The sequence below is a fragment of the Ptiloglossa arizonensis genome, chromosome 5, assembly GCF_051014685.1.
Source record: "Ptiloglossa arizonensis isolate GNS036 chromosome 5, iyPtiAriz1_principal, whole genome shotgun sequence".
NCBI classification, from domain to species: domain Eukaryota; kingdom Metazoa; phylum Arthropoda; class Insecta; order Hymenoptera; family Colletidae; genus Ptiloglossa; species Ptiloglossa arizonensis.
In genome coordinates this window covers 7,527,460-7,553,367 of record NC_135052.1, presented here as the reverse complement: position 1 = coordinate 7,553,367, position 25,908 = coordinate 7,527,460, and the positions used below count along the sequence as shown (strand labels likewise).

The following is a 25,908-nucleotide window of genomic DNA, read 5'->3' as shown; positions in this document are numbered from 1 at the left end:
TACTATTTATAACAATTTACAGACTCTTTCATAATGAACATATATTAAATAAGTAACATAATAGGATCTTCCAACGGGGCTACCTTTACATATAAGATATTACAAACGCATAAAAACTATTGGACAAGGTAAATAAACAATAATCAAAAACTGTGATTAGATAATAATTATAATTATCATAATCGTTAATTATTACTTGGATTACATTTTATTCAAAATCTACGTGCTCGCCATGAAGTTTATTGTTGCACTGTAAATGAACCCTTAAGGGCTGAAGCGATAGTGTCGCCTCCATGCCGGAAATAGTTGCGCGCGCACTTCGAGTCACGTTTCTATCACTGGAAACGTTCAGTTGCCGCTGCGCGGCCGCGTGATTCGCAGTTTTTGAAGTTCTCCTTCGGAAAAAGTTTCTCGTTTTAGTTGTGAGTCTTTTCTGACTCGGACAGTGAATAAAAGAAATACAACTCTTGTGCAATTAAACGATAGAATGTAGAATCAATCTTACGCTTTAAATTCATTGAATAACAATAACTAACAGTTAGGAAAAAAGTTATGACGATGTTTTTTGAACAATTTTTCCGTTGTATCGTGTTGTTTTGCTACATTAATATTTTTTCAAGGAGGTGGTTAATACGAAACAATTAAACGTTATTGACAAGCAGCGATTGACAAGTGCACGTACATCAATTACAACGCCACTCAAGTAGGAGCATATTTTATATAAATGTTTTATTTCTTTTTATATGATCACAGTGACAAAAATATTATTGTATTTGAATATTAATATATGTCAGGAATTCGAAAGTGTCGAAATACGAAATTTATTCCTAGGAAGCGGAACAATAGAAAAATGAAGGTTATCGAGAAAACAGGCTTAAGAATTGTAATCTTTCAGCAACCGTATCGTTAATAAGTTTTCCACAGTTAGTTCTTTGGAAGGTAACCTGATGCTTCGATGAAATGGCGCGTTGAGGCGTGCTCATGTAAACACGGTACTCTGAATTTACAAAATCTCGTTTACGATCGTTCGTGAAGGAACTGGCTTTCGTTCGCGTAAACTTTAACGTTTTGCGGCATAAACGGAAACGAGTGTGACGTTTTACATTTTCGGTGAGACGTATACCGAGACGAAACTCTTACGGAATAGAAATATACGTAAGTCGTAAATAGGTTGTAAGTTTTCAGTCAAACATGCGAATCTGAATAGGTTAATTAGTTCGCGTCAGCTGTCATAGCCAAATCAAATGTAGCTTCGTAAAATACTGTATTTGTGTTCGCGGAGCAACAGTTGTTTCAAGAATATTACTAGGAATTGAAGTTGAGGGAGACCATTAACTTTGACAAATTTTTTGTAATATTTGCGCCAGTTTCTTTTACACGATTTACTTGAATTTGAAATAGGTAAATGTTTTCAATCGAAAATATATTGTGAAAGGTTAGTTGATTCGATGTATCATTTGTCCCCATTTGAGGACAAAATTTTTCGTAAAGAATTCTTAACGAATATTTAATATTATTTACAAATGTTGGTATATTTTATTTATACAGTATATTATAAGAGCAGTTTGAATTTATAAATTACAAAATTTCAGGTGTTTCTTATTTTTGCTAACTTAATTAACAATCTTAAAATTGTTACAAAAAGTTTTTTTAGAGAATGTTTCGAACATGTTTATCGGTTTGTTTCCGTTTTCCCAGCGAAAACAAATTTTGTGTAGCAAAACTTTAATCAAGGCGACACTACAATGCTTTTCATGAGATTTCGTAGGGCTTGATTGGAGAATTGTTTCTCAGTCATAAAATATTTCGAACTTCCTTAACAATTTAGATTTCTTGTTAAGAAAAAATGTATTCCAAATAAGAAATTATAGTTCGTTGAACGATTGAAATTACGTAAATTTCAATTCATTTGTTCGAACATACTTTTAAAAAGCATTGAAAATCAAATAAGTTTCATTTATAAATTTATTTAATTCTAACCCTTTAATCAGTGACTTTCGAAGACTGTAACAAAAGAGGAGTTTTTACTACTAAAAAGGATTGAATACAAAATTTTTTAAGTTTTTTATGGATACAATTAATGACAGAAATTGTACAAATTTCATTAGCAGAGAATCAGACGCCCGTGATATATTCAATTATAGATTCAAGATATATAGATATATTCCATGCCTTCCTTGTAACAAGAATGTAACCTCTTTTCAAGCTTAAAGTATTCTCTGGTGGATGATAGAAGTTTCCGCTTTCGTGTAGGATAGTTTTCGAGCGAAAACAAGAGTTGAGTTAGCGAAGTGTTGCTTATGGATTAAATTTTTAATTTAACAGAAAAGATCGGACGAGAAACGATGATTTGAAATTGTTGTAAAATCGATGTGAAAGAAGTTACACGTTACGTGGAGGAAAAGTAACTATTCTCCGTTTTGTCGAGGAACGTGTGGTGTTTGCCGATCACCACGAATTGAACCACGTCGGCCGGCCGGATGGTAATTGAATTCGATCGGTTAATTGCGTCGCGATAAAACGCGTGTAAATTAGCAGCCGCGGGTTTTGTGCATGGTTCTGTCACGAGATACGGCCGGGCATCGTATCCTTGGTGAGTACCACCTTGTTTCATTATTCAAATTGAATCTCTTTTCGAATTACCACGTGCATGTCGCGGTTCTGACACTCCACTGAGCAATTATTTCCGCGGGATCGGTCAGTTATTTGCATCTACGCCGTCCATTTTTTTTTCCCAGTCGTACCAACGGACAGTGATCTTTTTATTAAATTTTATCGAAACTCGCGATTCGTGAGAACGTAATAATATTTGAAATGTCGCGAGTATTTCGTGGCGCGTGGCAATAATAAATTATTGATCATTTTTCGCGTGTTTTTGTATAAATACGAGCGTGAAAAATATTCTTAACAAATTGTACAGCATGGATTTATTACGAGTGCGCACACGTTAAAAAACAAAGCGTACAAGTGTGAATATATTCGAATTGTTTGTGAAGATTTATTGCAGCTGATGAATAGAAAGTTTGGAGTAAACAAGTAAGAGAAAATGTTTAAATTGCATAGGTATCGAGTATGAATAAATTTATCAATTTTGTCATAATGTTGACGTGTTGTATCATTGGGAAATTCAATTATGAATATTTATTTCCAATTTTGGTGGTTATTTTTAGGTTACATATTTGAAATAATTTAAATATTCAACGTACTCAGCAACCCCGAAGAGATTAAACAATTTTTTCTTATTTTGTTTTACGCATATCCTTTAACAGTGTAGTTCGCTATACACATACATATTAGATTGCGTAGTATGAAATTTAGGCACAAATTCATGGTAGAAAACAGAATTGCGCGATTACTCAACCTGAAGTGGGTAATAACAATTTCTGCATTCGTTTAAATGTAGATGCACGTTGTGGCATCTTATGAAACCTTTGCCATTACAGAGCAGACATTTGCATGTTGCATCTGACTATACCGGAAACCACATTGGCTTATCTCTTTCGAAATTTTTTAAATGCGAGATCATTTGTTAGTTCGAGTTCTCTTCTAGTTTTTATTTCTTCTTCTGTTTCAATTACACTTATGTTTCTCCTATATCATATCTGTAGTCTGAGTCGGGAATTAATATGTCGGATTTTTGAGAATCATCTAAAACATACCTGTATTCGTTATTTTCGATTATTTAAATTTGAAATAAAAAAATGCTACATAAATACAAAAAGTTTATTAATTGTACGATGCATCGAATACAGTACAAAGGAATTTTTCACACAAAAGTCAAGTTATAAAAATAATATCTTTCTACATCTTAATAATACTCTTTTATAAACTATTTCGTGTATTGTAATGCTTAAGGAGTTTAAGTAGGACCTCCAAATGAATGATGATAATTCAAAATTTTTGCACGCGTACAACTTGACATTTATCGCGATCACCGCAAAATTTTGAACGAGATTTCCAATATATTTGTGTAGATAGCAAAGTATGTCAAAACTTGATTTATGTTCACGACACACACGTGCGTTAAATTTCTTTGAATAGCGAAGGTTGAAAAATGATCTGAAAAAGTTGATGTGTTTCATATTTTACAAGAATTATGTAATTTTTCATAAATGAAAACCAAAAAGTCGATGTCTGATAAATTTACACGAATTCGTAAGAATTGAAAAATATTTTGGTGGTATACAATCGGTATGTTTAATATTTTTTTCCCTTGTGAAATACCAAAAAATTACGTTCCTCGTAAACGCGCTATTGTTATTTCATTAATCATTTGTGAATTGTTAATTAATCGCTGTTGTTACATTACCGTAGAAGATCGAAAACGCACGATTAAGAACGTTATAACAAAGACGAAGTTTGGGGAGACAAACTATAATATTATGAAAACTTTTTATCTGGCTAAAAAAACAACTTTTCAAAGATTAGAATTTGATTTGTGGAATGAAAATATATTTCACGTTGAACGAATATAACTGTCGAATCGAATAAATTTATGAATCATTCGTCTTTTATTATTGGAATAATATATTGGCCAATCCTGACGTTAAGAAACCATATGTTTCGAACCACATGTTTATAAGCTCTATAGATTTATGAAATTCATTTTTGCCAACATTTACACCTAGAGTCTTTCTACTTGACATTTGGTGTTTTTCTAATTTACACCTGGTACGTTTTTCATACTTTTATAACATTAAAAAGTAGTTTCAATTCGAATCGAGTTCGACCATTCGTTTCCCTACAAATAAATACTTGCATTCCGCTTCTCCGATTAGGTCAACGCAACAATCCCTTTATTCTATTTTCCTTTTTCATTGTGCTTTTAGTTCCGCGTTTCACGTTGTCAACCGTGCCATCACATTTAACGACACAGAAGTCGTCCCGTTCCACTTCCTGAAAATTAAAGAATATTTTATTCAATTACGAAAGTTCCGTTGCAATCGTTGCTAAATATTTCAGAAACTTCGGCTGCGCGTGACAGTAAGATTATCATAAAGAAAAAAGGTTTCTTCCATTTAAGAGAAGCATCCCGTGGAACGTAGAACGAATATTATAATTTCAATGTTTTCCGATATTCGCCGAAAGTGTTCATTCGACGATTCTCGCTATGATTTCTGTTTATACGGTTCCCCGCGAGACCGATATCGAAATCGACGAAAGTAAGAAAGATTCATCGAGAGAAAGATCGAGAAGCTTCTCCGCATTGTGAATATCGCTAACGGATGATCAAAATTAAGAATCAAGGTGTATCCGGTTCATCCCCGTTGTTCTCCTTGTTTTCATCGTTTCGTCGTCAACCTTGTCGTGCAAATCATTTCGTGTCTGGAGTATTTAAACGGAGCATACCTCGAGACTTATGCTCGCTGTGCTCTCATTTTCGAGATTTACCAACGGCTATACGATCATTTCGCTACAAAACGGCCATTTATCAATTTCATGCATCCACCGCAACGCACGCCGGGCCTTTGCGTAGCTGCATTTTCACGTAACACTTTACGATGCAGTTAGCCAGGCCAGCTAACTACAGCGATGTCTTAACTCGATAAATTTGTTTAACGATCTACACGCTGCCCGGAGTGATCAGTATCCCGCGTGCCCGCTCCTCAGGATCTTCTTCAGATTTTATTGGCCATGAATAGTAACGTGCCGGGTCTGTGACAAAGTCGTTGTCAAAGTTTATCGGTTATACCGTGAAAACGATGATTTACGTTCAACGCTGATCAAACACAACTCGATTTTCGAGTTCTCGCGACGATTTCTTATCTTCGACTTTGAAAATGTCGATATCGTCTTTCAGTGGAATTGTCACTGCAGTTTTGTTTACTGAAAGACACATGCTACCGATTAAAGAGATAATTTTCAAGTTTTCAATCATTTTTTTCATTGTAAACGTATATAGATCTGTATACGCGGCATCGAGCATTCATCTCGCGTGTTATACGGGACAAAATTGTGAAGCATCAAAAATTTATATATTTTATGATAATAGATTATTGTTGTAAAACTAGGTTGATGTAAGTATGCGTCATTGTACAGTTTCGAGCTTCTTCTTTTAGTCTTTAGTATGTAAATAAGTGGACCTATAATTTTAATTAATTACAGTAGAACGGGAACGTATTTTTTCTAAATAATAAGTGGATAGATAAAGGACGCGAAAACGATTACAGTGAGAGTTCTGGCTGTATGAAAATATGGTAAATGTAATTTTCTCTGTATTTATTCTTTTCCATTAAGGAAAGGTGTAGCGGTGAGAAAAGTTTGCCGCGTTGATGATACTCTGTTATGCGTTCGGGCAGCTTAGGTTGTACAAAATTCAACTAATCTTCGCAGTTAAGTATTTAAACTCCTGTAGTAGCTCCAAAACTATTTATTTTCTTGGTTCAATTCGTCTTCCGATGCAAAGAATTATACTGTCTTTAAATCGTAATTTACAATTAATCGAGGTATTTGCTTCGTCTCTAAATATTATTCGAGTACAATTTGAAACAAATTTCGACATTTTGAAATAAAATCAATGTTTTTCTTGAGAAAATCTAGGTAGGTACACCGTGTTTACTCGATTCGTTAATGTTACAATTTTTACGCGGTAATATTTAACAGTCGTAGGTTATCGAAAAATTACAATCAAATAAGTTCGAATCACATTTTATTTCGTTCGATGAATCTATATCTTCGGTTCATGAAATTTCACAGGTATAGAGCGTTGTCATTTAATGGTAATAAGGTTAAAAACATTATCGTAATGCAGTCTGGTACTCATAATGCAAGACGAAGTCAGTAAATATCTTCGTGGCAATAACGGCCACCCACACCCATCTTTATAAATCGAGCACATAACTCTGTGTTCGATTTTATGATCGATGCTTTACTTTTACGGCAATGCATCGCGTGTATGTAGGTATTTACGCGCGAAAACATCCAAGTTCACTAGCGCAAAAAATAAGGGAGAAGGAAGTGTGAGAATATGTAATACAGATTACGTGTAAAACTTACTTTTTTATCATTCAGAGAGATGTAACACGGTTGTCCTTAGTTTCGTAGTTTTATGTTGTGAGCGTAATATAGAAAAACGAATGGAGAAGTCGAGAATAATAATGGATGTATTTCCCGAGAAAACCCGGGTGTAAAATTATGAATAAAATGGTAAAGTGAGACTGAATAAATGAGCGGAGGTTTAAGTGACATAACCACTTTCGCGAACCACCTAGTATTATAAATCATAAAGGCAAGTTTTGTGCATAACGGTGCATCAAGTTTTAGTGAAAAATTGTTGAAAAATTATAGAATATACGGAGAATTGTATTTTGCGGAAGACCAAGAAATTTTTAAACGAATGAACATATTTAATTAGTGAAATGTATTCTTTGCGTTCGTAATTGTTCGTTTTCGGTGTCACCTGTATAGAAATTGCACAAGTGGGGGATTAAATGCTACGAATATTAAATTTTAGCATTTTATTTGGACTGTTTTGTTTAATAAGGACTTATAAATAGCTTGTGTACTTATGCTCCTGTGCAGGGTTCAGTGAATTCAAAATGGGTTATTCAGATCATAGACAAGAGCTACCTCTGTATCGTTCGTAGATCTGAACTTTGTTGCATGTGCCTTCTTATCATTAAACTTTAGCTTTCGTTTCTGCTTTTCCTTATATTTTAGGGACTCTGGCGATGAAAAATTATCGAATAAAGAATTTCGCGAAGAATTAAATATTATATAAATGTTTTTATCATTAAATTTTGTTTTACAAATAATTTTCCTTTCGAGTACATAGAAGATTATAGAGAAACGAAAATTCTTTGCAATTAAATTAAGAATTTGTATCTAAAAGAGTCAATTAGTTATAAGTAAAATTCGGCGTTAATGATCAGCCACATAGAACTAAATGCATTCCGAACTATACAAATTTAACTAATGCCTTAACCTGCTTTGTAAACAAAATCAATTTAAAAGCTTTGAACGAAATTTGATACGACATAAAATTATTAATTTGAAAATGAACTTTTACAGCTATTTTGTAAAGCAAAATGAAACAAGATGGTTATACCAGAATACTTCGTTCATTACGAAGCTTGAATATATTATTTCACGAGATTACCTTCTAAGTGATAAATATAATTAACTAAACAATTTTCACGAGGTTTTCTTTCAACCTCTATTTTTCGAAATACATGTTTTAACGCATGAATATAAAACAAGAAATGTATTTCTTTTTAATATTTTCATATTGTAAGTAGTTTCTTGCGTATTGTTCAACCTTTAGATGGAAATCTATAGAGAGTTCTTTGTCTTTATTTGCACTTTGGTTAAGCTTCAATTAAATTCCAATTGCGTCCCGAACAGCGCTTGGTTGAATCTTGGTTCACCTTTGATCAAGTTTTTGTTCTTAGTCGTAATTAGATTCTGGTTTAGTTTAAGTTTATGTTGAGTCACATTAAATGCTAGAATTCTAATAATTTCGCTCCTTTGTCAGTACTTCATTATACTTTACAGCTACGTAGACGATAGTAGAAATCAGGCTGGCTTAATTAACAATCGTATGCTTCTTCTTACCAGTGTTACATTCTGAAAGCTGTAACGAAAATCTTAATCAAGGGTTTAATCAGGAACCTTGTTTTCATTACGTACATCATGAGAGGAGAAATTGGAATTTATTCAGGATATTGCTTCTATTATTCTACTATTTTACTAGTCGATACGGTATGAAAAAATATTAATTTTGCTAGGAGCAATTTTTTAACTAATTTTAAGGTACTCATAAGAATTTGTTGCTTCTTTTCTTTTATTCGGACTTTGTTCTACATGAAACTCCAATTCTTCAATAATTTCGATATTTTATACCCCGTGTGTGTTACGTCATTAGTAAACTTTTACCTTGTAATTTAATATTCTTTAAATTTTTGATTCATCTTTTTTCTGTATATGGATTCACGAATTTCATGATTATTTTCCAAAATAATGTGAAATTGATTTGTATAATAATATTTTATTCCTCTCTAATTATTATGACCATCTCGATGGATAATGGTTTCAACTGTGCAATTTCATCGATTTGCAATTATTAACTTCAGTATAGTTGCAAACATACACGTTTCAAAATTCATTATTTAAAAGACGGTAATTTTTTCGTTCACTATGAACATTTGCATTAATGTAAGTATCAAGAATTAAAAGTATTCTGCGGAGTACTAAATTAACTGTGGCTTCACGCGACACTAAGCGTTCGTATCTTCGTGAAACCGCATCTTGAACTCCTCAGTATCGATTTCCACTATTTCTCATGCTATTTAAAGCTGGTACTCGTCGAATGAAACACTCTTCAATCAGTCTTTAGTAAAATTTTTAAGGATGCTGTCACCTTCGTTCCTTCGTAAACTACATCCAACGAGAAGGACATGTATTTTGGTATCGCGTCTAACATCGCATCAAATATACGGTATCCTTGAAAAGATTGAATACACGATTAATCTCATTTAATGAATGCCTCCGTATCTAAATTGGATTTTCGCGATACGTTCTTTTCTCTCGCGATTACTTCCAACGCGTACCGTGGTTAATAAAATTCATTTATCAATACGAGCTCTCCGGAGGAGGTTTTCCTCCGAATAACTTTTCGCAACAGTGAAATTAATAAAATCAAAAATGGATCTCGGATTACTGGAAATTAAACGTAACCGAAATTTTTGTTCCGTAAATCTCGGGCGTAAAAATGTTCTCTATCCCTCGGGGGATGATTTTTAGAAAAAGTTGGACCTCAATGGTTGAAAAGGTTTCAGAGTTTTCGTGGACCCGAACACGATGATTTCTCCTATTCATTCAGCCCGCGTTATCTGTTGGCTATTCAGCTTTCGTTTCCGGCGTTATATTTTTCGCACGAGATTTTCGGTGAAAGTGACGACAAATTTTCAACGTAACGGTCTAATGCCACGGTCTACACGATGAACTCCGTTACAACGGGAACGTGCTTATCATCGATAGCAGTGCATCGCACGGAGCAAATAGATTCGTGGTTTTAGCGTGCCGCGGATGGATTCGCTGCGCTGTGCGCGCGTCAAAGCTGTACTCGATGGAGCTTGTGCGTGCGTCATGGTACAGATAGTAGAGCCCAGGTACTCGCACGGTTAATGGTCACGTTAAGAGTATTATCGAGTGACCTTCGTTGACCTTTCGACCGTCTTCGTTTCTGCCATATTGTACCTCTACGGTCAAAATAAACGCGATTCGCATCTATCGACCTAATTTCGAAGAGTCTCGCGCTCGCTCGCCTCTCGATACGAACAATTTGCTTGTGCGACCTCGGCTGAGTCAATTTTCCCACCTACAATCAACGTCTCCTTCGATTAATTGCCGGTTCGTCGAAGAATCCGAGTCGCCCTCCACACTGGCTAAATTATTTCATTTACAGCTGTATCGGAGATTTAATTTTAGAGCAGCCTGGCTAAAAATTATAACTCGGTCTTGATCAGATTTGCCTGAACCTGAAAGTAATTTTTCTAATCAATTTTATCCTGTGCTTTATTATACGTTGGAGTCTCATGAATACATTGCAAGCGGACGAATGCATTATGCATAACGAGTTACTTGATAGGAAGACAAGAAACTAGTTCCTTAAATGTTATATTTTTATTAGTTATGAACCAATGTTTGCAAACAAGAGTTTGTTAGACTCCATCAAACTGCTCCAACGTTAATAGAATTTACGGTAGTTTGTCTATTGCGCGAAACAGATGGGAAATCTTGTTTCTGAACTATTCAGAAGGGGGAACTGAATTATACTGTTCAACATAATTGGTAGATCCCGAATTTAGGATCTGCATCGAGCATAGAGCTCTGGAGAATTAATTGAATGTTTACGTGGAAAGCAATGTCGCATAGACAATACCGTAGGTTTTTTTCTAAATGTTTAGTTTGTTCAACACGAGGTCTGAAATGTTTGGCAATTCTCATTTTAATAAGCTTAATGTACTCTAATTATTGCGAGAAGCGTGTTACAAACGCACAAGGATGCGTTACATATGTAATACAATAATGTGAAATATTTCGTTGAAAGTGTCCAATTGTTTAGATTCTTGATAAACTTTTTGCATAACTTGTCTAATTGTGAAAGAACCCTGATTTCTATTCTCACCTCGCAACTTTTTTGGATATTGAAAATTTTATTCAGAAAATTCGGACTTATTAATTAGAGAATAGAATGTTCAAATGCAGCAGTTTACGTTGCGTACGATCGCCAAAGGTTGACTTTAGTTCGAAAATTGTTATTTCGTTGGTCACATTTTGATTAAAATCCCTTTATCGAGTACACGTGATGCAATGGAAATATAAATCAAAACTGTTGATCCAGTGTTGCACGAAACGATAGATATACAGGCGTCCGATCTTATGAGGTAGCAACGTTAGATAGACTGAAACGCAAAAGACCGGATAACGTTGAAATAGATCTTTGTGGTAATAAATCTGCGGAAAATAGGTTGCTACAGGTAAGGGAATATGTTCAACTTCTTGAACTGGGGAGGATTAACGCGATTATATCATGCAACAGATCTCAAATTGGCACTGACGGTGAAATTTTATCAATGTTTACATCGCATACATTATAGTGCAGAGTAGCTTATCGTTCGTCCAATCGTTTAATTAACTGGAAAGTTCAGCGATGATCTCACGTAGTTCCCGGTGAGTGAGATACAACGCAATTAACGATTTCGATCTCTCGAGATCGTTAATTAGAGGAAAGTTGTAATTTAAGAGAAAACACTACCTTTTTGATTTCTAGAAATTGATATTTTTCCCATTTTCTTAAAGTTTAACATTTCCAGAATATTACGATGAAGCATCGGTATTTATTTCCACGGTATTTATTAGACAAATATTAAATCAAAACGAATTATCATCGATGGTACATTATAGTTTGTTATGTCACAAATCGGTCGAGTGACTATTAACAACAGATCGGTGCGTCTGTTGTTGGAGCATATCTTATTAAGTGAACCACTTGTGTGTTTTAATGCGCTTAGAGGTTCTATTTTATATGGACCTTTATTTAAATCGGTAAAAAAGGGTATTATTCACGTATAATATATAAAACAATAAAAATTTCTCGTGATCAGCTTAAAAGAAATAGTAAACGTCACGTTGAGCATGCATCATTAATCTTGCGTTAAAATATTCAAGTAGAATATTTCCTCGACGGGATGAATATACATCCAATATTCTCGTTCTGTTCCATTTGAATTGCGACGATAAAAAAACACATTATTACTAACGTGGTCTTTTACTTTTATATCGGCAAACATTAATACGTTTATTAGCAACGTAGTTTCCTACTTTTGTATCATATATGATATACACATAGTGTTATTAATAGTAAAAATATAACATGCGTGTTTCATATTACGTACTCGCGTGGTTCGATAGGAAAGTGATAATTATTCCAGGAAGATAATAAATTTAACAGTAACCTACTTTTGGGTAATCGAAAAGGAAACCTTCGTTAAAAATTTTATCTGGACGACTCGCCCTTCGTAAAGTTTCGAGCAGCTTCGAACATAAAATTATTTTCGAAGTTCAAAAATCAATATTGCTGCTTTTTACCTACAAGACTCGAGGTCTTTCGGTATTATGATATTACGCGCGTTTACTCTATATTTATTGCGTTGCTCGGAAAGTCATTTCGTTTTCCAAAACGGAGAATATGTAATTTAATAAAATGTTTATAAACACTAAAAGAAACGTGTTTCATTTACACCGAAAAAAAAAAAAAAAAAAAAAAAAACGAAACGACTTTCCGAAAAACCCAATATTTAAGGACGTCCGATCGCCGAACAAGACAAAGACCAACGTATCGAAACATTTCCCTCGGATACCGATGTGTACACGAATTAAACACTCTTTGTCGTCTTATTTCCACTTTGCTTCGTCGAACCAGTTCCAGAGCAAAAGTTTCAAGCACTCCCGCGTGGTGTTTCGTATCGACTCCCGAAAGTGTCTGGAGAATCCAAATAAATAATTCCGCCACGGGAGTGGAAAATATTCGCAAACTGCTACCAGCGGTCGGTGAAGCCGATTCGCGGATGGTCGGTTTATTTTTATTTCATCGTTCTGAAAGACTCTTAGATGACTGACGCGAGATCCTCCGCGAGTTCAAATAAAGGAAGGCGTGTTTCACGTGTTATCGCGCCCTCCACGTTTTCCTCTCGTTCGCACGAGCGAATGCTCTCCCGTGCGGTCAAGAGTTTCTCGAGGAAAACAGCAAACTTGAGGGTTTTCGGTTCGCTTCGTTCTGATTCGATATCGAGAGACCGCGTATGCAACGATCCTATCGAAACCAGAATATCGATTAAGTGTGCGTATGTGTGTGTACCATATCGTGAATGTACTTTCGGTAATCAAATTCGAGGACCGTTGAATTTTATAATTTTGTAATTTTCGACTGAAATTGATTGTTCTTGGAAGGTAGGTACATTTTTGTACGGTTGGTGGTAATCTGCACGATCTTTACTCTTCTGTGAGCAGAACGAATCGTTTCCTTTGCAATACGAAACGGTTGTGCCATTTTATATTTGTTTTGTTGTCGATAAATGGGACGCGAACGAACTCGACGATACTTATTCCAGATCTAATCGATTTAACCAATCAGCTAACGTTGCCTAGACCGATTGTTTTCCTTTCCGAAGAAAACGCTCCGATATTCGTGTTCACTCGCAAGTGGAATTTTTGCGGAGAGCGGGACCAGGACAGTTTAAAATTGTTGTTTATCGATTTTTGGAGGTATTATTTTACACGAAATACGTTTACTCGCTGTACACTCGTTTCACACTTTTCGTCTTTTGAATTATCTAGGATATCGAGGCGATATCTAACTCGATTATTTTTTTAACGACACTATGTAATTTCTTTTACTTCCTCTAAAAGAGGAAGAATCCAAGCCACATTATTTGTTGTAACTTTTATGCTTGTAGAGGGATGTTTAGATCATGTGTAGAGGGATTACACTTTGGTATACTTAGAATCGTTAGCTTCTTGTGTTTATGGTTGATCGTGACTTATTGAGGTCACTTCAGGATTAGTTTGTTGCAGGTCGATGAATTCGTCTTTTTATCGGCTATAATGCAATGTCTAACAAGATGCATCGATGCTGTTAAATAAAAATTTACGATATAATCTCGAAAAAGAAACGTAGCTTGAAAAAAGTGGAGTACGATATGTTTAATATGAAACAGTTTTTCTTTAAATCAACAAGTAACAAGTTATCGAGACAGCTGTTATTGACTTGCCTTATATATAAATAAAATTCAATTCTACTGGTTTGTTTACTATCATGTAGTGCGAAAACTGGAGAAATTGTGATGAAACTTGGAGCGTATCTATACAGTAGCTAAACCATAAGCTACACGTCGTCACAAAATTCATACCGTGGGACGTGCCAACCATAAAATGTACGATATTTCGCTTACCGTTGCTTTCAGAAAAAAAAAATGTATATGACAAAAAATTGTTAGAAATTACATTGAAAAATTTTTAGTTTTGTACAAATTTTCGATGGAATCGATTGTATCCGAGATATGGATCGACTTTTTTTACCCTTTAATATTCCACGAGGAGACGAAGGTAATTACGTTAAACGTTGTATTAGGTTGTTCGGAAAGTCATTTCGTTTTTTCTGGTGAAAATGAAACACGATTTTTTTAGAGTGTATAAACATTTTATCAAATAATATATTCTCCATTTTGGAAAACGAAACGACTTTCCGAACAACCCAATATATTTGAACGCGATACAATAATTTCTGCATTCGAACAATATATCTTGCTTACGGACAGCTTTGGGCAATTAAGCTAGTACGGTAACGCGACATAGCGTTCGTATCGAATCAAACATCAAACATTTGTACGCAAATTTCTGCCCCATATTTCTCCTAAATTGATTTTCGCGTATAGAACGCACGCTTGTGTAATAATTCAGGCCTATATCTTTCATCTACATCAACACTTTTTTACGAAGATTGACAGATGTATTGTTCAAAATATGCACTTTTAACATATACACGAAACGTATGTACTAAACATTCCGTATTGTCGTACGAAAATTTCAAATATTCGAATTTTTTCCTACTCGTAAGTTCCCTTTTAAGCAACGAGTAGGTATCGAAAAGTATATCAAAGTAGTAGTACGTTGCGGGATATTTGGTCGTTGTTCGAAATGAACAAACCGACGCTTAATTGTTATAGAATCGAGGTAGTTTCTCGAAGATCTGAGGATTAACAATCTGCGAGAAATTAGGGAACGCGAAATTCGGATTTACACCAGTTTCCAACTTACCGTGTCGCTCTCTTCGTGCCGAGAAACCAACTTTATTAAAGTTATTAAAGTTCGCGTGAAGTTTACTCTTTAAAATCTCGTACACGTCCCGGAAAGGAACACGACTAGCGGTTATACACTTCGTGGGATGTTACGCTTTTCTGGCCTCTGCTGCGGCCGACACGACACAGTTTGTAAGGTATTATTTGAACATCACGATACCGGAATACTATACCGCTTGATGATTGATTAGAGAAAGTTATCACGAAGTCGGAAAACCACAGTTACAGATATCGTGTTGTAATACACGAAATATTCGTTTTTCTACGGTAAAATGAAAACACGTCAACTTCTCAACAAAACAATTTCATTAGTCGAAACGAATGTTCATCATTTTTACACAACACGTTTACATAGTGTTATATTTTATCATTCATTGGGATTTGGTTTACACGAAATTATTCAAAGATACACTTAGCACGAATCGTAGACAATTTATCAAACTTCAACCTCGGCAAGTATGAAAAACCTTTGTCTTTTCAACGAAACAGTTTCGTTAACCGGAACGATTATTGTTTGGATAATTTTCGCGAAGCGTTACAAGGTTACGCACTATATTTCTACGAAATACGAGTGTCTCGGATTTGAGAAAACAGGATCCCAGAATTTCTTAGTCGCGAAACACTTTTTCTTCTAGAAAATTGTAGGGAAAAGGTGACAGTCAGTGTAAATAAATCTGTGGAATACGATGTACGCTTCAAAGTTTTATATTCGAGCTTATTTAACTTGAGACGAATGGTTAAAGGTCGTGAGTAAAGAAGTGTAACTTGAATCCGATCTTCTCTGTTAACCAAGATCGGGTATATTTATCTATGGTTTTGGTGAAACAATTCTGACCCTCGACAGTAAGATTCAACGATGATATCTTGGTCAACTTCGTCAACTTGGTCAACTTGGTCAACTTGGTCAACTTGGTCAACTTGGTCAACTTGGTCAACTTGGTCAACTTGGTCAACTTGGTCAACTTGGTCAACTTGGTCAACCGAACGATCGCCATTATCTGACATTGGTGCATTACCTGCTTGGTTTCGATATGGACTTTGGCGGTTCATGACCATCTCGCCATTAAACAGATTGGCGCAGATTACCATACATTACCTATTCCTCTTTGCAAGTTGCTATCCGATCCAAGAAGGGCTCGATTGGACGACGTTGAAGTGCATGCAACGGATTCTTCTCACTCTCGTTAAGCTCGCGAGGAACCTACTTCTCAAACTTTACGACTTTTTTAATTTCCCTCACTCGTCCGAAGCCTATCGTAGAACTCGTGCCAAGTCGTCTTGAAAATTCCCTGACAGTTTGACGTGTATTTGATACGATTAGGGATTTTTCTTCGGGGACTTAAATCGGTTATCCTCGAACGGCCATTTTACACGTTATAAATTTCCGACAGAAATTTCGAATGTAATCACTTCGAGTGAATAATGGTCGGCACGCCACGAAGTATAAATTTCTCGAGAGAGAGAGTTTCGAAACGTTTTCTCAATTAAATCGTACAATTTCTCCGAATTCTAACTTTTTCACACGGAAGCTTACCGTTTTCGATACGTGCTCAATTCGAGGACCTTCTCGTTAAAATCTTGAACGCGATTGATTTCGAGCCGTGTCACCGTGGCTTGGAGTAAACGGTAAATTTTCGATAAAAAAGAAACAAGTAATTTTGTTTACAGGTTGTTGAAGCGATGAAGTGGCTCCATAAGGGATTTATATTTAAGGTGAAGAGTTATCTGCAGTGAAAAGTCGATTATAAAGTTTCCGATAGCCACTTCGTGGAAGATTCTATGTGGTGATACGAATTGTTGTAGTAAATATCGCTGCTACCCGGGAAATATCGGTCGCACTGAACGATGTAAGAAGCGCGAGCTCTCGCTGGTGCTTTCCAAGTGATATAAAACGTGATATGTACATACGTACATACTGGACTGAACGAGCGTTCTGCGACATGTACACGCGGAGAAACGTGGAAATTTTAATTAAACAAAATTTAACCCGTTTCTACTCGAATATTTACGTACATCGTCGAGGCAATCTCTGTTTCAGTTAACTATGTCCGTATCAGAGATTCGCTTTGATTAAAGGATTATTTAGTCTTTGTAGGGATGATTAACAGACAATGGGATTTCATTTCGAAACCATACGAACGCGCAGACTTGATGGGTGGAAATAACATTTAATTAAATGCAAACTGAATTACGGTAAATTAAGTAGGTAAACGTCGACGAGTCGTGTATGAAATGTACCAATAATGTTATCGATAATTAAATGTCGTTGATATTCAAATCGTTGTACAATTTAAAGAAACTTTAGAATTTTAGGTAATGCGAATACCGATGGAGAATGCTCTGCAATTCGAGTAATAGAACGATGATTATTAAATTGTATAAATATTTATTACGATTCTTGTCACTGGCACTAGAATCGATAATAAATGCAATAATCTTTTCGGAGCTACGTAATTAAAATCAGATCGATCTATTAATTTCATTTTCGTAGAAAACATTCTAAAACGGATAATAGCATTAGTAATTGTTGCTGTGAAATTTATACGTAAACTTGGAGGCGTATACTCTTTATCTGACAAATATGGATGCAAGTTATGACGTAAAAATGGAAGTTGTGTTTTCGATGATAGAGATGTAGCTTTTAATGAACGAAATAATTTTATAGGTACGATAGAATGTGTAACGAAATAATAATTCGTGGTAGCGATTTTTGGATACGTATGTATAGTATAACGTAAATTTCATTTGGTAGAGGTCGATTGGTCGTTTGACTTTTCGCAGATGACTCGATGCAAGTTGAATTGATTCGAATGCCGGTAACCGTGTTTCGTGGCACGTTGATGTTTTCATTGGTCGCGCTGCTTACTTTTCGCTCGATTCGATTTACGACACACGAGGTTCCGTTTTGTCAGCAATACGCGTTGAGATTAAAAACGCTCGCGAAATGAACGAATACGCGAATTCGGCTAACCGAAGGCAGCAGTGACGTATGCCACAGAGATTTTAAATTCTACGTGAGTAATGTTTGTTAGAAACAATAGCGGAGGTGAATATTTTCGGTATACTAATCGCATTTTGATTGCGTTTGAAACGTGTCGAAGTAGAATTGTTATCGTAAAAAATGGATGAAAATGGAATACGTCACTGCTGTTTTTAATTCGATACGCGCAGCATAACAAAACTCGCTTCGATGCGAAAAAAATATTATTATCGAGAAGAAAAGAGACGATGAAAATAAACAATCGAAGTACTTTTTAGAGATGAAGTATGGATAAAAGGGAATTATAAATCACATACAATTCCTCGTGATTTATCATTTTTATATTTTCATTTTGATAAATTTCAAATTTATAAACAGGTATTCTTCTCTGTGATTTTATTTTTCGTCCGTGCCTATCGCTGCTTTCGATCGTTTCGACGTAAATCAAATTTGTCTTAAAATAACAGGATAAGATGGTTTCGAAATGGAGATAAAGTCGAGAAAATTCTCTACCAATACCGAACACTGTACGGTAGAGTTAAACAGGTTTCTACGAAATGATAATTTCAGAATTTAGGAAACCGTCGACGGAAGAAGCATTGGATTACTGAATTGCGAAAGAAATATTTCGCGATCAAAGAGATTCGTGCATTGATGCAATGGCGGTTGCTTGATTTCAGTAGCCCCGAGCCGGTAAAATGCATTTCGAGGTTGTTCACGATACGATAAATCCGTGAATTACATCGTTGACGCCATTCTACTACAGCTGAAATAATAACGTCCATTGACCGAATGTTTTATCCAACTGATAGGTAAACATTGATTTTCGAATCGATGTTTCTCGTGATTGACGTATTCGACACAATTCCGTGATCTTATTCCATTACTAGTTTTATTTTATTTACCGGTCGATGCAACGGAGTATATTTCAACGGAAGTTTTCTCGAGTAACGTTTATTTTGCGCATACCGGCGCGAAACTTTAAACAATGGATTTCTTTCTTTCTTTTTTTCTTTTTTTTTGGCGCAATCGCAACACTCGAAGCGATTCAATTTTAGATTCACCGCGAGCGTTTCATTTCACTTTACGTTTTATTACGATTTCGGTATGGATTCCGTCTATAATTTCGCGGTGAAAATTTATTTGAATTCTTTTGGTTATCGATAAATGCATTTCCATCACGAGTATAAAGTTTCCGATATCCAGATGGAAATTAATTTCACCGTAAATTTTATATGGTTTACTGGCCAATTTCGTTTAATTCTTCTCAAGGAAATCGGTTTGGAATCAATTTTATTTTACATTTTAAAAATAACAAACGAATATGACAGATTGAAAAATGTGCTCCGTCAAACGAGATCGGATTAAACGATTAATACGCCGAGTAAAATAATTTCAGTTATTCGTGTAAAACTCGTGTTATCGAATTGTGCAGGGAACAATTAAATTTATTACAGAATAATTGAAGGTATTTCCTCGGGCTATTGAAATGTGACGGCTAATTATAAAGGGTCTAAATTTATTAACGAATACGTCAAATGTTTAGTCGAAGACGTGCATAAATATAATAAGTAAACGTTTCGATAATAATATTTAGTAAATGGTACAATAGATTCTCGTGTAGATATTCAGCGCTTTTACGAGATCGATTTTAATCGGTAAATTTATTATTACGTCCGATTAAATCCAATCCGTTTCTTATTTTAATTAGAAAATTCACGACGATGCAATCTTTATTAAAAGAAACATGCAATAACAATTAAATATATTTCAATCCTTTAACAGCTTAATGGGTCTGTGGAGATGTTCACAATGACACAGTACAAATATTGTTTTCTTTTAAATAATGTACAACTGTTTCGTAAACAGAAATTAATAAACAACAACAATAACAACGAAACGTGGAAAATATATTAGACGATTCTTTGTAATAATCGCTACTAATTCCGTACGTAAAGGCGAACCAATACTTTTTTGTTCTCTATTGGATCGTTAAAGGGTTAAATTTGTTTACCAAATACAGAATTGGCAAAATCTCAGCTGTATACTCTGCACGCGTTCAGTTGGCGATAATTATTCGTTCACAGGTGATACCCGTATTGTTCGGGTGACTCGAGATGACCATTACGTCGAGGCAAATATTTGTTAACGATGTAATACGCGAAGTCCCAAGAGCAGCATATAGTAGTTTCCTATCACAAGCTGTTTCGTAAACGCAAATCAATTTGTGTTAGGAATCGTACGTTCCTCAACCACTAGCATCCCTACGACCGACCGCGATTTAATTATGTCTTGTCCTTCAGTGGAGTCTCCTCAGCCAACCACTTTAGATTCGATACGAATCTAACCGTGTACATTCACACGTACAGCGTGAAATTCGGATTTCTTCGTGGAAAGAATTCGAACGCGCTCGATCCGATTTATTGAACACTTATTAACATTGTCAATCAACCATTGGCCTGAACAAACCTAAATCCGAATGCTTTTCTACGGGCAGTCTAATCTACTTGGATAATAGTTACATTTTAAACTTGTGTAGGTTACAATTTCAAATTTCAAAATGTAATTTCGTCGAACGTGGCAAATTTTTAAATTCTCATTCGTTCGTTTCGAGCCGTGTAAATTGAATAATATTAAATTTGATAATATAAAATTTAAACAGATACGCTTTAGGTCTGGACCAAGGTAATTAAACGTTTGATCGTTTTTAATGTGATTTTTACAGAACAATCGTTTCAACGTTAGAAGTCAGTATTGTTTCCAGCTTTATCAAAAGTCTGTGGACTACACTGATACCGATACGCGTGTTACAGTCGTTGTTTATGATAAGTTTATCGCTATTCTTCGACCACAATTTTTAATTGGGCAGTGGATCAATTAATGACACGGAACTCAAACTCGTTGGCCGACTTCGTTTCTATGACTATTGATCGCGTTCTCGTCGACAGGTGGTGTTAATTTAACCACAACAAACTATCAATTCTCGATTAAGTAACGTTGGCACGAATACGGTTCACCCGAATGGTTGAACTTCGATACGATTCGCTTTACTGTGACGAAACTTCTCTTGCTTGCAAAAAAAAAAGAGAGTTCCAGATGTGTTTTCCGCGCGATAGGGTCGTACGAAGGGAACGTGCGAAAACGATTGCATAGTTCGTTAGCTCATAATTGACGGTACCTCGTGTTTACGCAACGCGTTCAGTCACACGAGCGTGTATCGTTTGCACGGTAATGCGAACGAATGAATTAGAAACGTCGGAGAATTTTCAGAAGTCCCGATGCATCGAAACGCTTGTCTCGCGTTTTTTTGAAGCGAACGAGAGTATTTTTGTTGCGTGAACGAACAGCTCTGATCCACATCCACGGCGTGTAAATGCGGAGTATAACGTACGGGCAGCTGCATCGGAACAAATAGAATTGTTCGCGCATTTTGAGCGTCCCGCGTCATTGTTCGATCGTTTCGCTCCCGATACTGACGTTCAATGCAGCGTTAAAAAAAATGTACGAATAATTTCGATCTCCGTTAATAAGTGTGCGACTGGAGATGAAAATGACAATTTAGTTTCGTGGACATTGGCGTCCACGAGTAACGTTTATATTTCGATTATTTCCGTTCGATCGTTTATTTTTCTTCACCTTGTGAAATCCACTTGTCAAACTGACAGTTCGAGTATGTCATCGAGCGTCTTCGTGAAACCATTCGAACGGATCGTTCTATTAATACTGTTTAACGACGCGTAATTTAGTAAAATAGAAACTCAATCTCACGACGATACAATTTGGTATATTAGAGGGAAAATTGAATTCTATGCAATGTTTCTATCGATGAATTTAATTTCGCGTGTATATTTGTTCACGATTTTGGAATATAAAATCATTGGACGCTTAGAAATACACATTGGACGTTTTTCATTCTTTTTGTGCGTCGTATTCAATCCACCAGTCGCAATATTTTGTACGCATCCTGTACATGTAGAGATATAGGCGAAATTTTATTCGAATAAAAGATGATGGATAAAGGCAACATACGGCGATTTATTCGTGACGTTTATTCGACCGGGCGATTGAATTTTGATTTGTACATTGTGAATTATTTCGTTATATAATTCAAATTCTCATTTTTATTCAACGAGTAAACGGTGGAAAGGTTATTTATCATTTATTTGTTCGAAACTTTCATTCGGGTAAACATTTTACCCACCTCTGTGTATATATCTGTACAAATGTTTACGAGTTTATCGATTTCATCGTACTCCGCAGTGATCTGCGGTTTTCAATGGTGGTGAACGATGGAAATCATTTTTTGAAAGAAAGTTCGGATGGAATGGGTCATGAGAACCAGGGTCATGGATGTATCCACGATCCCCCGGGGAGATTTTAGCGAAAGATTTTAATTTATGTAGCACGAATAGCCGTGTCGCTTGGTTTCGCGAATTTAGTGTCGCGCCACAAGTACATACGTCGCGAGCAATAATTTCATTCTTATAACGCATTGACACGCGAAGTATTTTTAGCGGGAACTTTTCAAGGAAGTATCCCTGAATGCACAAATGTATCGTGTGAAACAATGTTTCGTATCGTTACTTTCATTTGAATTTATATTTTACGCTCAAGAATTATATTTTCTATCGAATCTCGAGTCGAGTATCTTTCTATCGGGTTGTTCGGAAAGTCATTCCGTTCTTTTCGGTGGAAATGAAACACGATTTTTTTTAGATTGTTTAAACATTTTATTAAATTACATATTCTCCATTTTGGAAAACGAAATAACTTCCCGAACAACTCAATGTTTAGAGAATCGTGGCAGAATTAAATCGATGCGTGTCGCACAGGTTACCACTATTCACGTGTCGATCCGTATCGTAGATCGTGTAAAAGAATTTCACGATACCGTGATACCGGCCGTGAACGCGACCGTAAATACTGACTAATGGTTGCATCGATACGGCGTTGCATCGTGAATGCAACCGCGTGACACGCGGTCAGAAACTTACAAAGAAACGCGTTTCGCGGAAACGTGCGATGGCGAGGACCGAGTTAACGAATGACCGATGAACGTAGTCGTGGCTGTTCCAGCTTTCGATCGACCGTCGTCTCATTAACGTCGCTCGACTTCAATGGACGTCGAAATCGTCTTCGAGAGTCGGCTATGCATCTCCGTAGCTGTCGATACGACAACCTCGAGACGCATTGCAAGCCACGCGCGTCTAATTCATTAGCGAAAGCGAATCGCGAACTTACGCGGTGCCGAGCGTTAACGTCCAGTCACTGTTTATTTATAGTCGGCGCACCGCCCCGCGCCGCTCACGAACGAACTATTTTGTGCTTTTTAATTAAAACGATCGATCGAATCCATTCTTTCGCCGTTGTTCACGGGAGGTCTTTATATTCGAACGTACTGTAATAAGGATATTTGGAAATTTATAACGAAACGAACCACCCGATCCATCGTTTTAATATTTCTCAAGCATATTTACCGGACGATTACCTCCAGAGTTTCAAAAGTTTATATATAGTTATATATAATTGATAGTTCAGAAAATTAAGAATTGTCGAGAAATTTATTTTCCTTACCGGAAGAGATTATTGGTCGATAATCGTTTGGTATAATTTTTTTAAAGTAAAAGAAAAATTTTGACTAAAAAATGAAGACGGTTTCTTCTGTTTTTTGTTAATTATTAAAAATGGCAGATATCGTTATAATTTCGACACTATGAATGGGCAGATATGTTTTTTTACAAGCTGTTAACATTTTTGGTCCTACTGGTTTGTTCTTAAAATTGTAGACCATAAGAAAATGCGAACAAAGGAATCGATTTTTTAGTAACGTATAATTTAAAATCTTCCTTAAATACTTAACGGAGATAAAGACTAGTTTTGAAGTAGAGTAACGCGAATTAATGGGTTTAACACGGGGTCGCGTGTTAAGGAACTGTTTAATTAACGCTGTTAAAATTTCATCGCAGAAGTAAATTAAATTTTAATCGCGCTGTTAATTTTTTGCATTATCTGATACATTTTTGGAGGAATGATGCGCGATTTGTCTAAAAGTATTGTTCCCGTATCGTCAAATTTGAACGTTCTTCTTTTCAAATGTGAATTTCTAGGATTATTTTAAATCCTGCATGGAAAATGAAAATGCGTAATTGTGAAACTTTTTCAAACTCGAAGTTCTAATACATTATGATGAGTATTGAAAGGAGAGTATTTTTATTATTGTGAAAAGAAAGTTTGAAACGTTTATACTCGAGTTTAGTTAAATCAGGCTTCTCGTAAGTGCGCGTTACCCTTGTAAATATTATTTCCTGAAATTTTTATTCATAGATTGCAAAGTTATTCTTTTTAATTTAAAGAAATTGTGCGAAAAAATAGTGCAGCAATTACATTACCCTGGAATTACTTTTGAAACTTTTGCATTTCTTCATCCTTTGACTCGATGAACTTTATTCAAAGGCTGAGAACGCCATTAGAGCCAGCGGCGAGCAGCTTACTGAAACACAATATTTTCTTGTAAATGGGGCGGTGTAAGTGGTTTTGTGTACGAGAACCGTTTAAACGTAATTAATATATTTTTATTGTCGTGAGCTTTAGATTATCGATGCTTATTTTCCTAAGTGTTTACATAGATTTTTTCCGCTCCCTTTTATTACCTCTCGCTGCTTTATGAGTATAATTTCAATTGCTAAATAATTAATCCTAGAATACAATTAATCAGTTTTACCGAATCAGATCAAAATTAATTTATTCTTAACAGATTCATAAAATATATACGCTCGACCTGTTTAGTTCTCTTTAATTTTATTTTGAATTTTTATCATCGAATATTGTGCAATTAATTTGACAACGAAGCGAAGTTTCGAATATATTTTATTTTATATTCCAGGAACGATATTGAAGCATGTTCGCTATTTACATGTTTTTAACAAATCTTGTCAATAAATACTTGATTTTCTTCTCGTACGGGAATTTTCTTTTGTGTCTTGGATAAATATTCTCGTCAAACATCGAAGCTTTGTTTCGTTTTCAATATTGGTCTACTTTTTCTCCGTTAGACTTTCAATGGATGTTCGATTGTTGTCTTATAAATTCAATGAATAGTCGAGTGAATGCTTGATCCCGTTTCTTTAGCGTTTTAGATGTATTCCACGTTACGACTATCTGTTAATAAATTAAATTCAGCAATCGAGCAGGAACAGTATAAATTTTTACCGATTTATGGAAAATTCTAAGTAATTTATCACGGACTTTTCTAATGATCGAAAATTGACCCGAGCCGAGATTGTACTTATCAGCAGTTTGCAAGGCAAAAGAAGAATGCAATTATTAAAGAAAACATATTGGTTTTATTACTTATTTGACTTTTATCGCGAGTTCTAATGTTTCCAAATATTTATTAATCACGTTGTGGAAATAGCAAAAATATCACACTACTCGTAACAATGACCTAATTTGCAAACCATAGATCAGAACCACCGAATAAATTTAAATTCGATTAGTTTTTGGTTTCAAAAAATCGTCGAGAGAATGGTTTGAATTGCAAAGCCCGCAAGCTTCGCAAGTTTCTCAAAG

The 25,908-nt window shown here is 35.4% G+C and overlaps 1 protein-coding gene across 4 annotated transcripts in view; it reads left to right on the top strand.

Moving 5' to 3' along the window:
* The first annotated feature begins 368 nt into the window (after window positions 1-368).
* Window positions 369-25,908, top strand: part of Dh31-r (Diuretic hormone 31 Receptor) — a 201,755-nt gene continuing 176,215 nt past the window's right edge. For 2 of the 4 annotated variants that reach the window (XM_076311727.1, XM_076311729.1), the window contains exons 1-2: window positions 369-703; window positions 2,326-2,593. The gene's annotated coding sequence lies outside the window, so the exon portion shown is untranslated. The remainder of the gene's footprint in view (window positions 704-2,325; window positions 2,594-25,908) is intronic. The other 2 variants (XM_076311726.1, XM_076311728.1) reach the window with 1 other exon arrangement.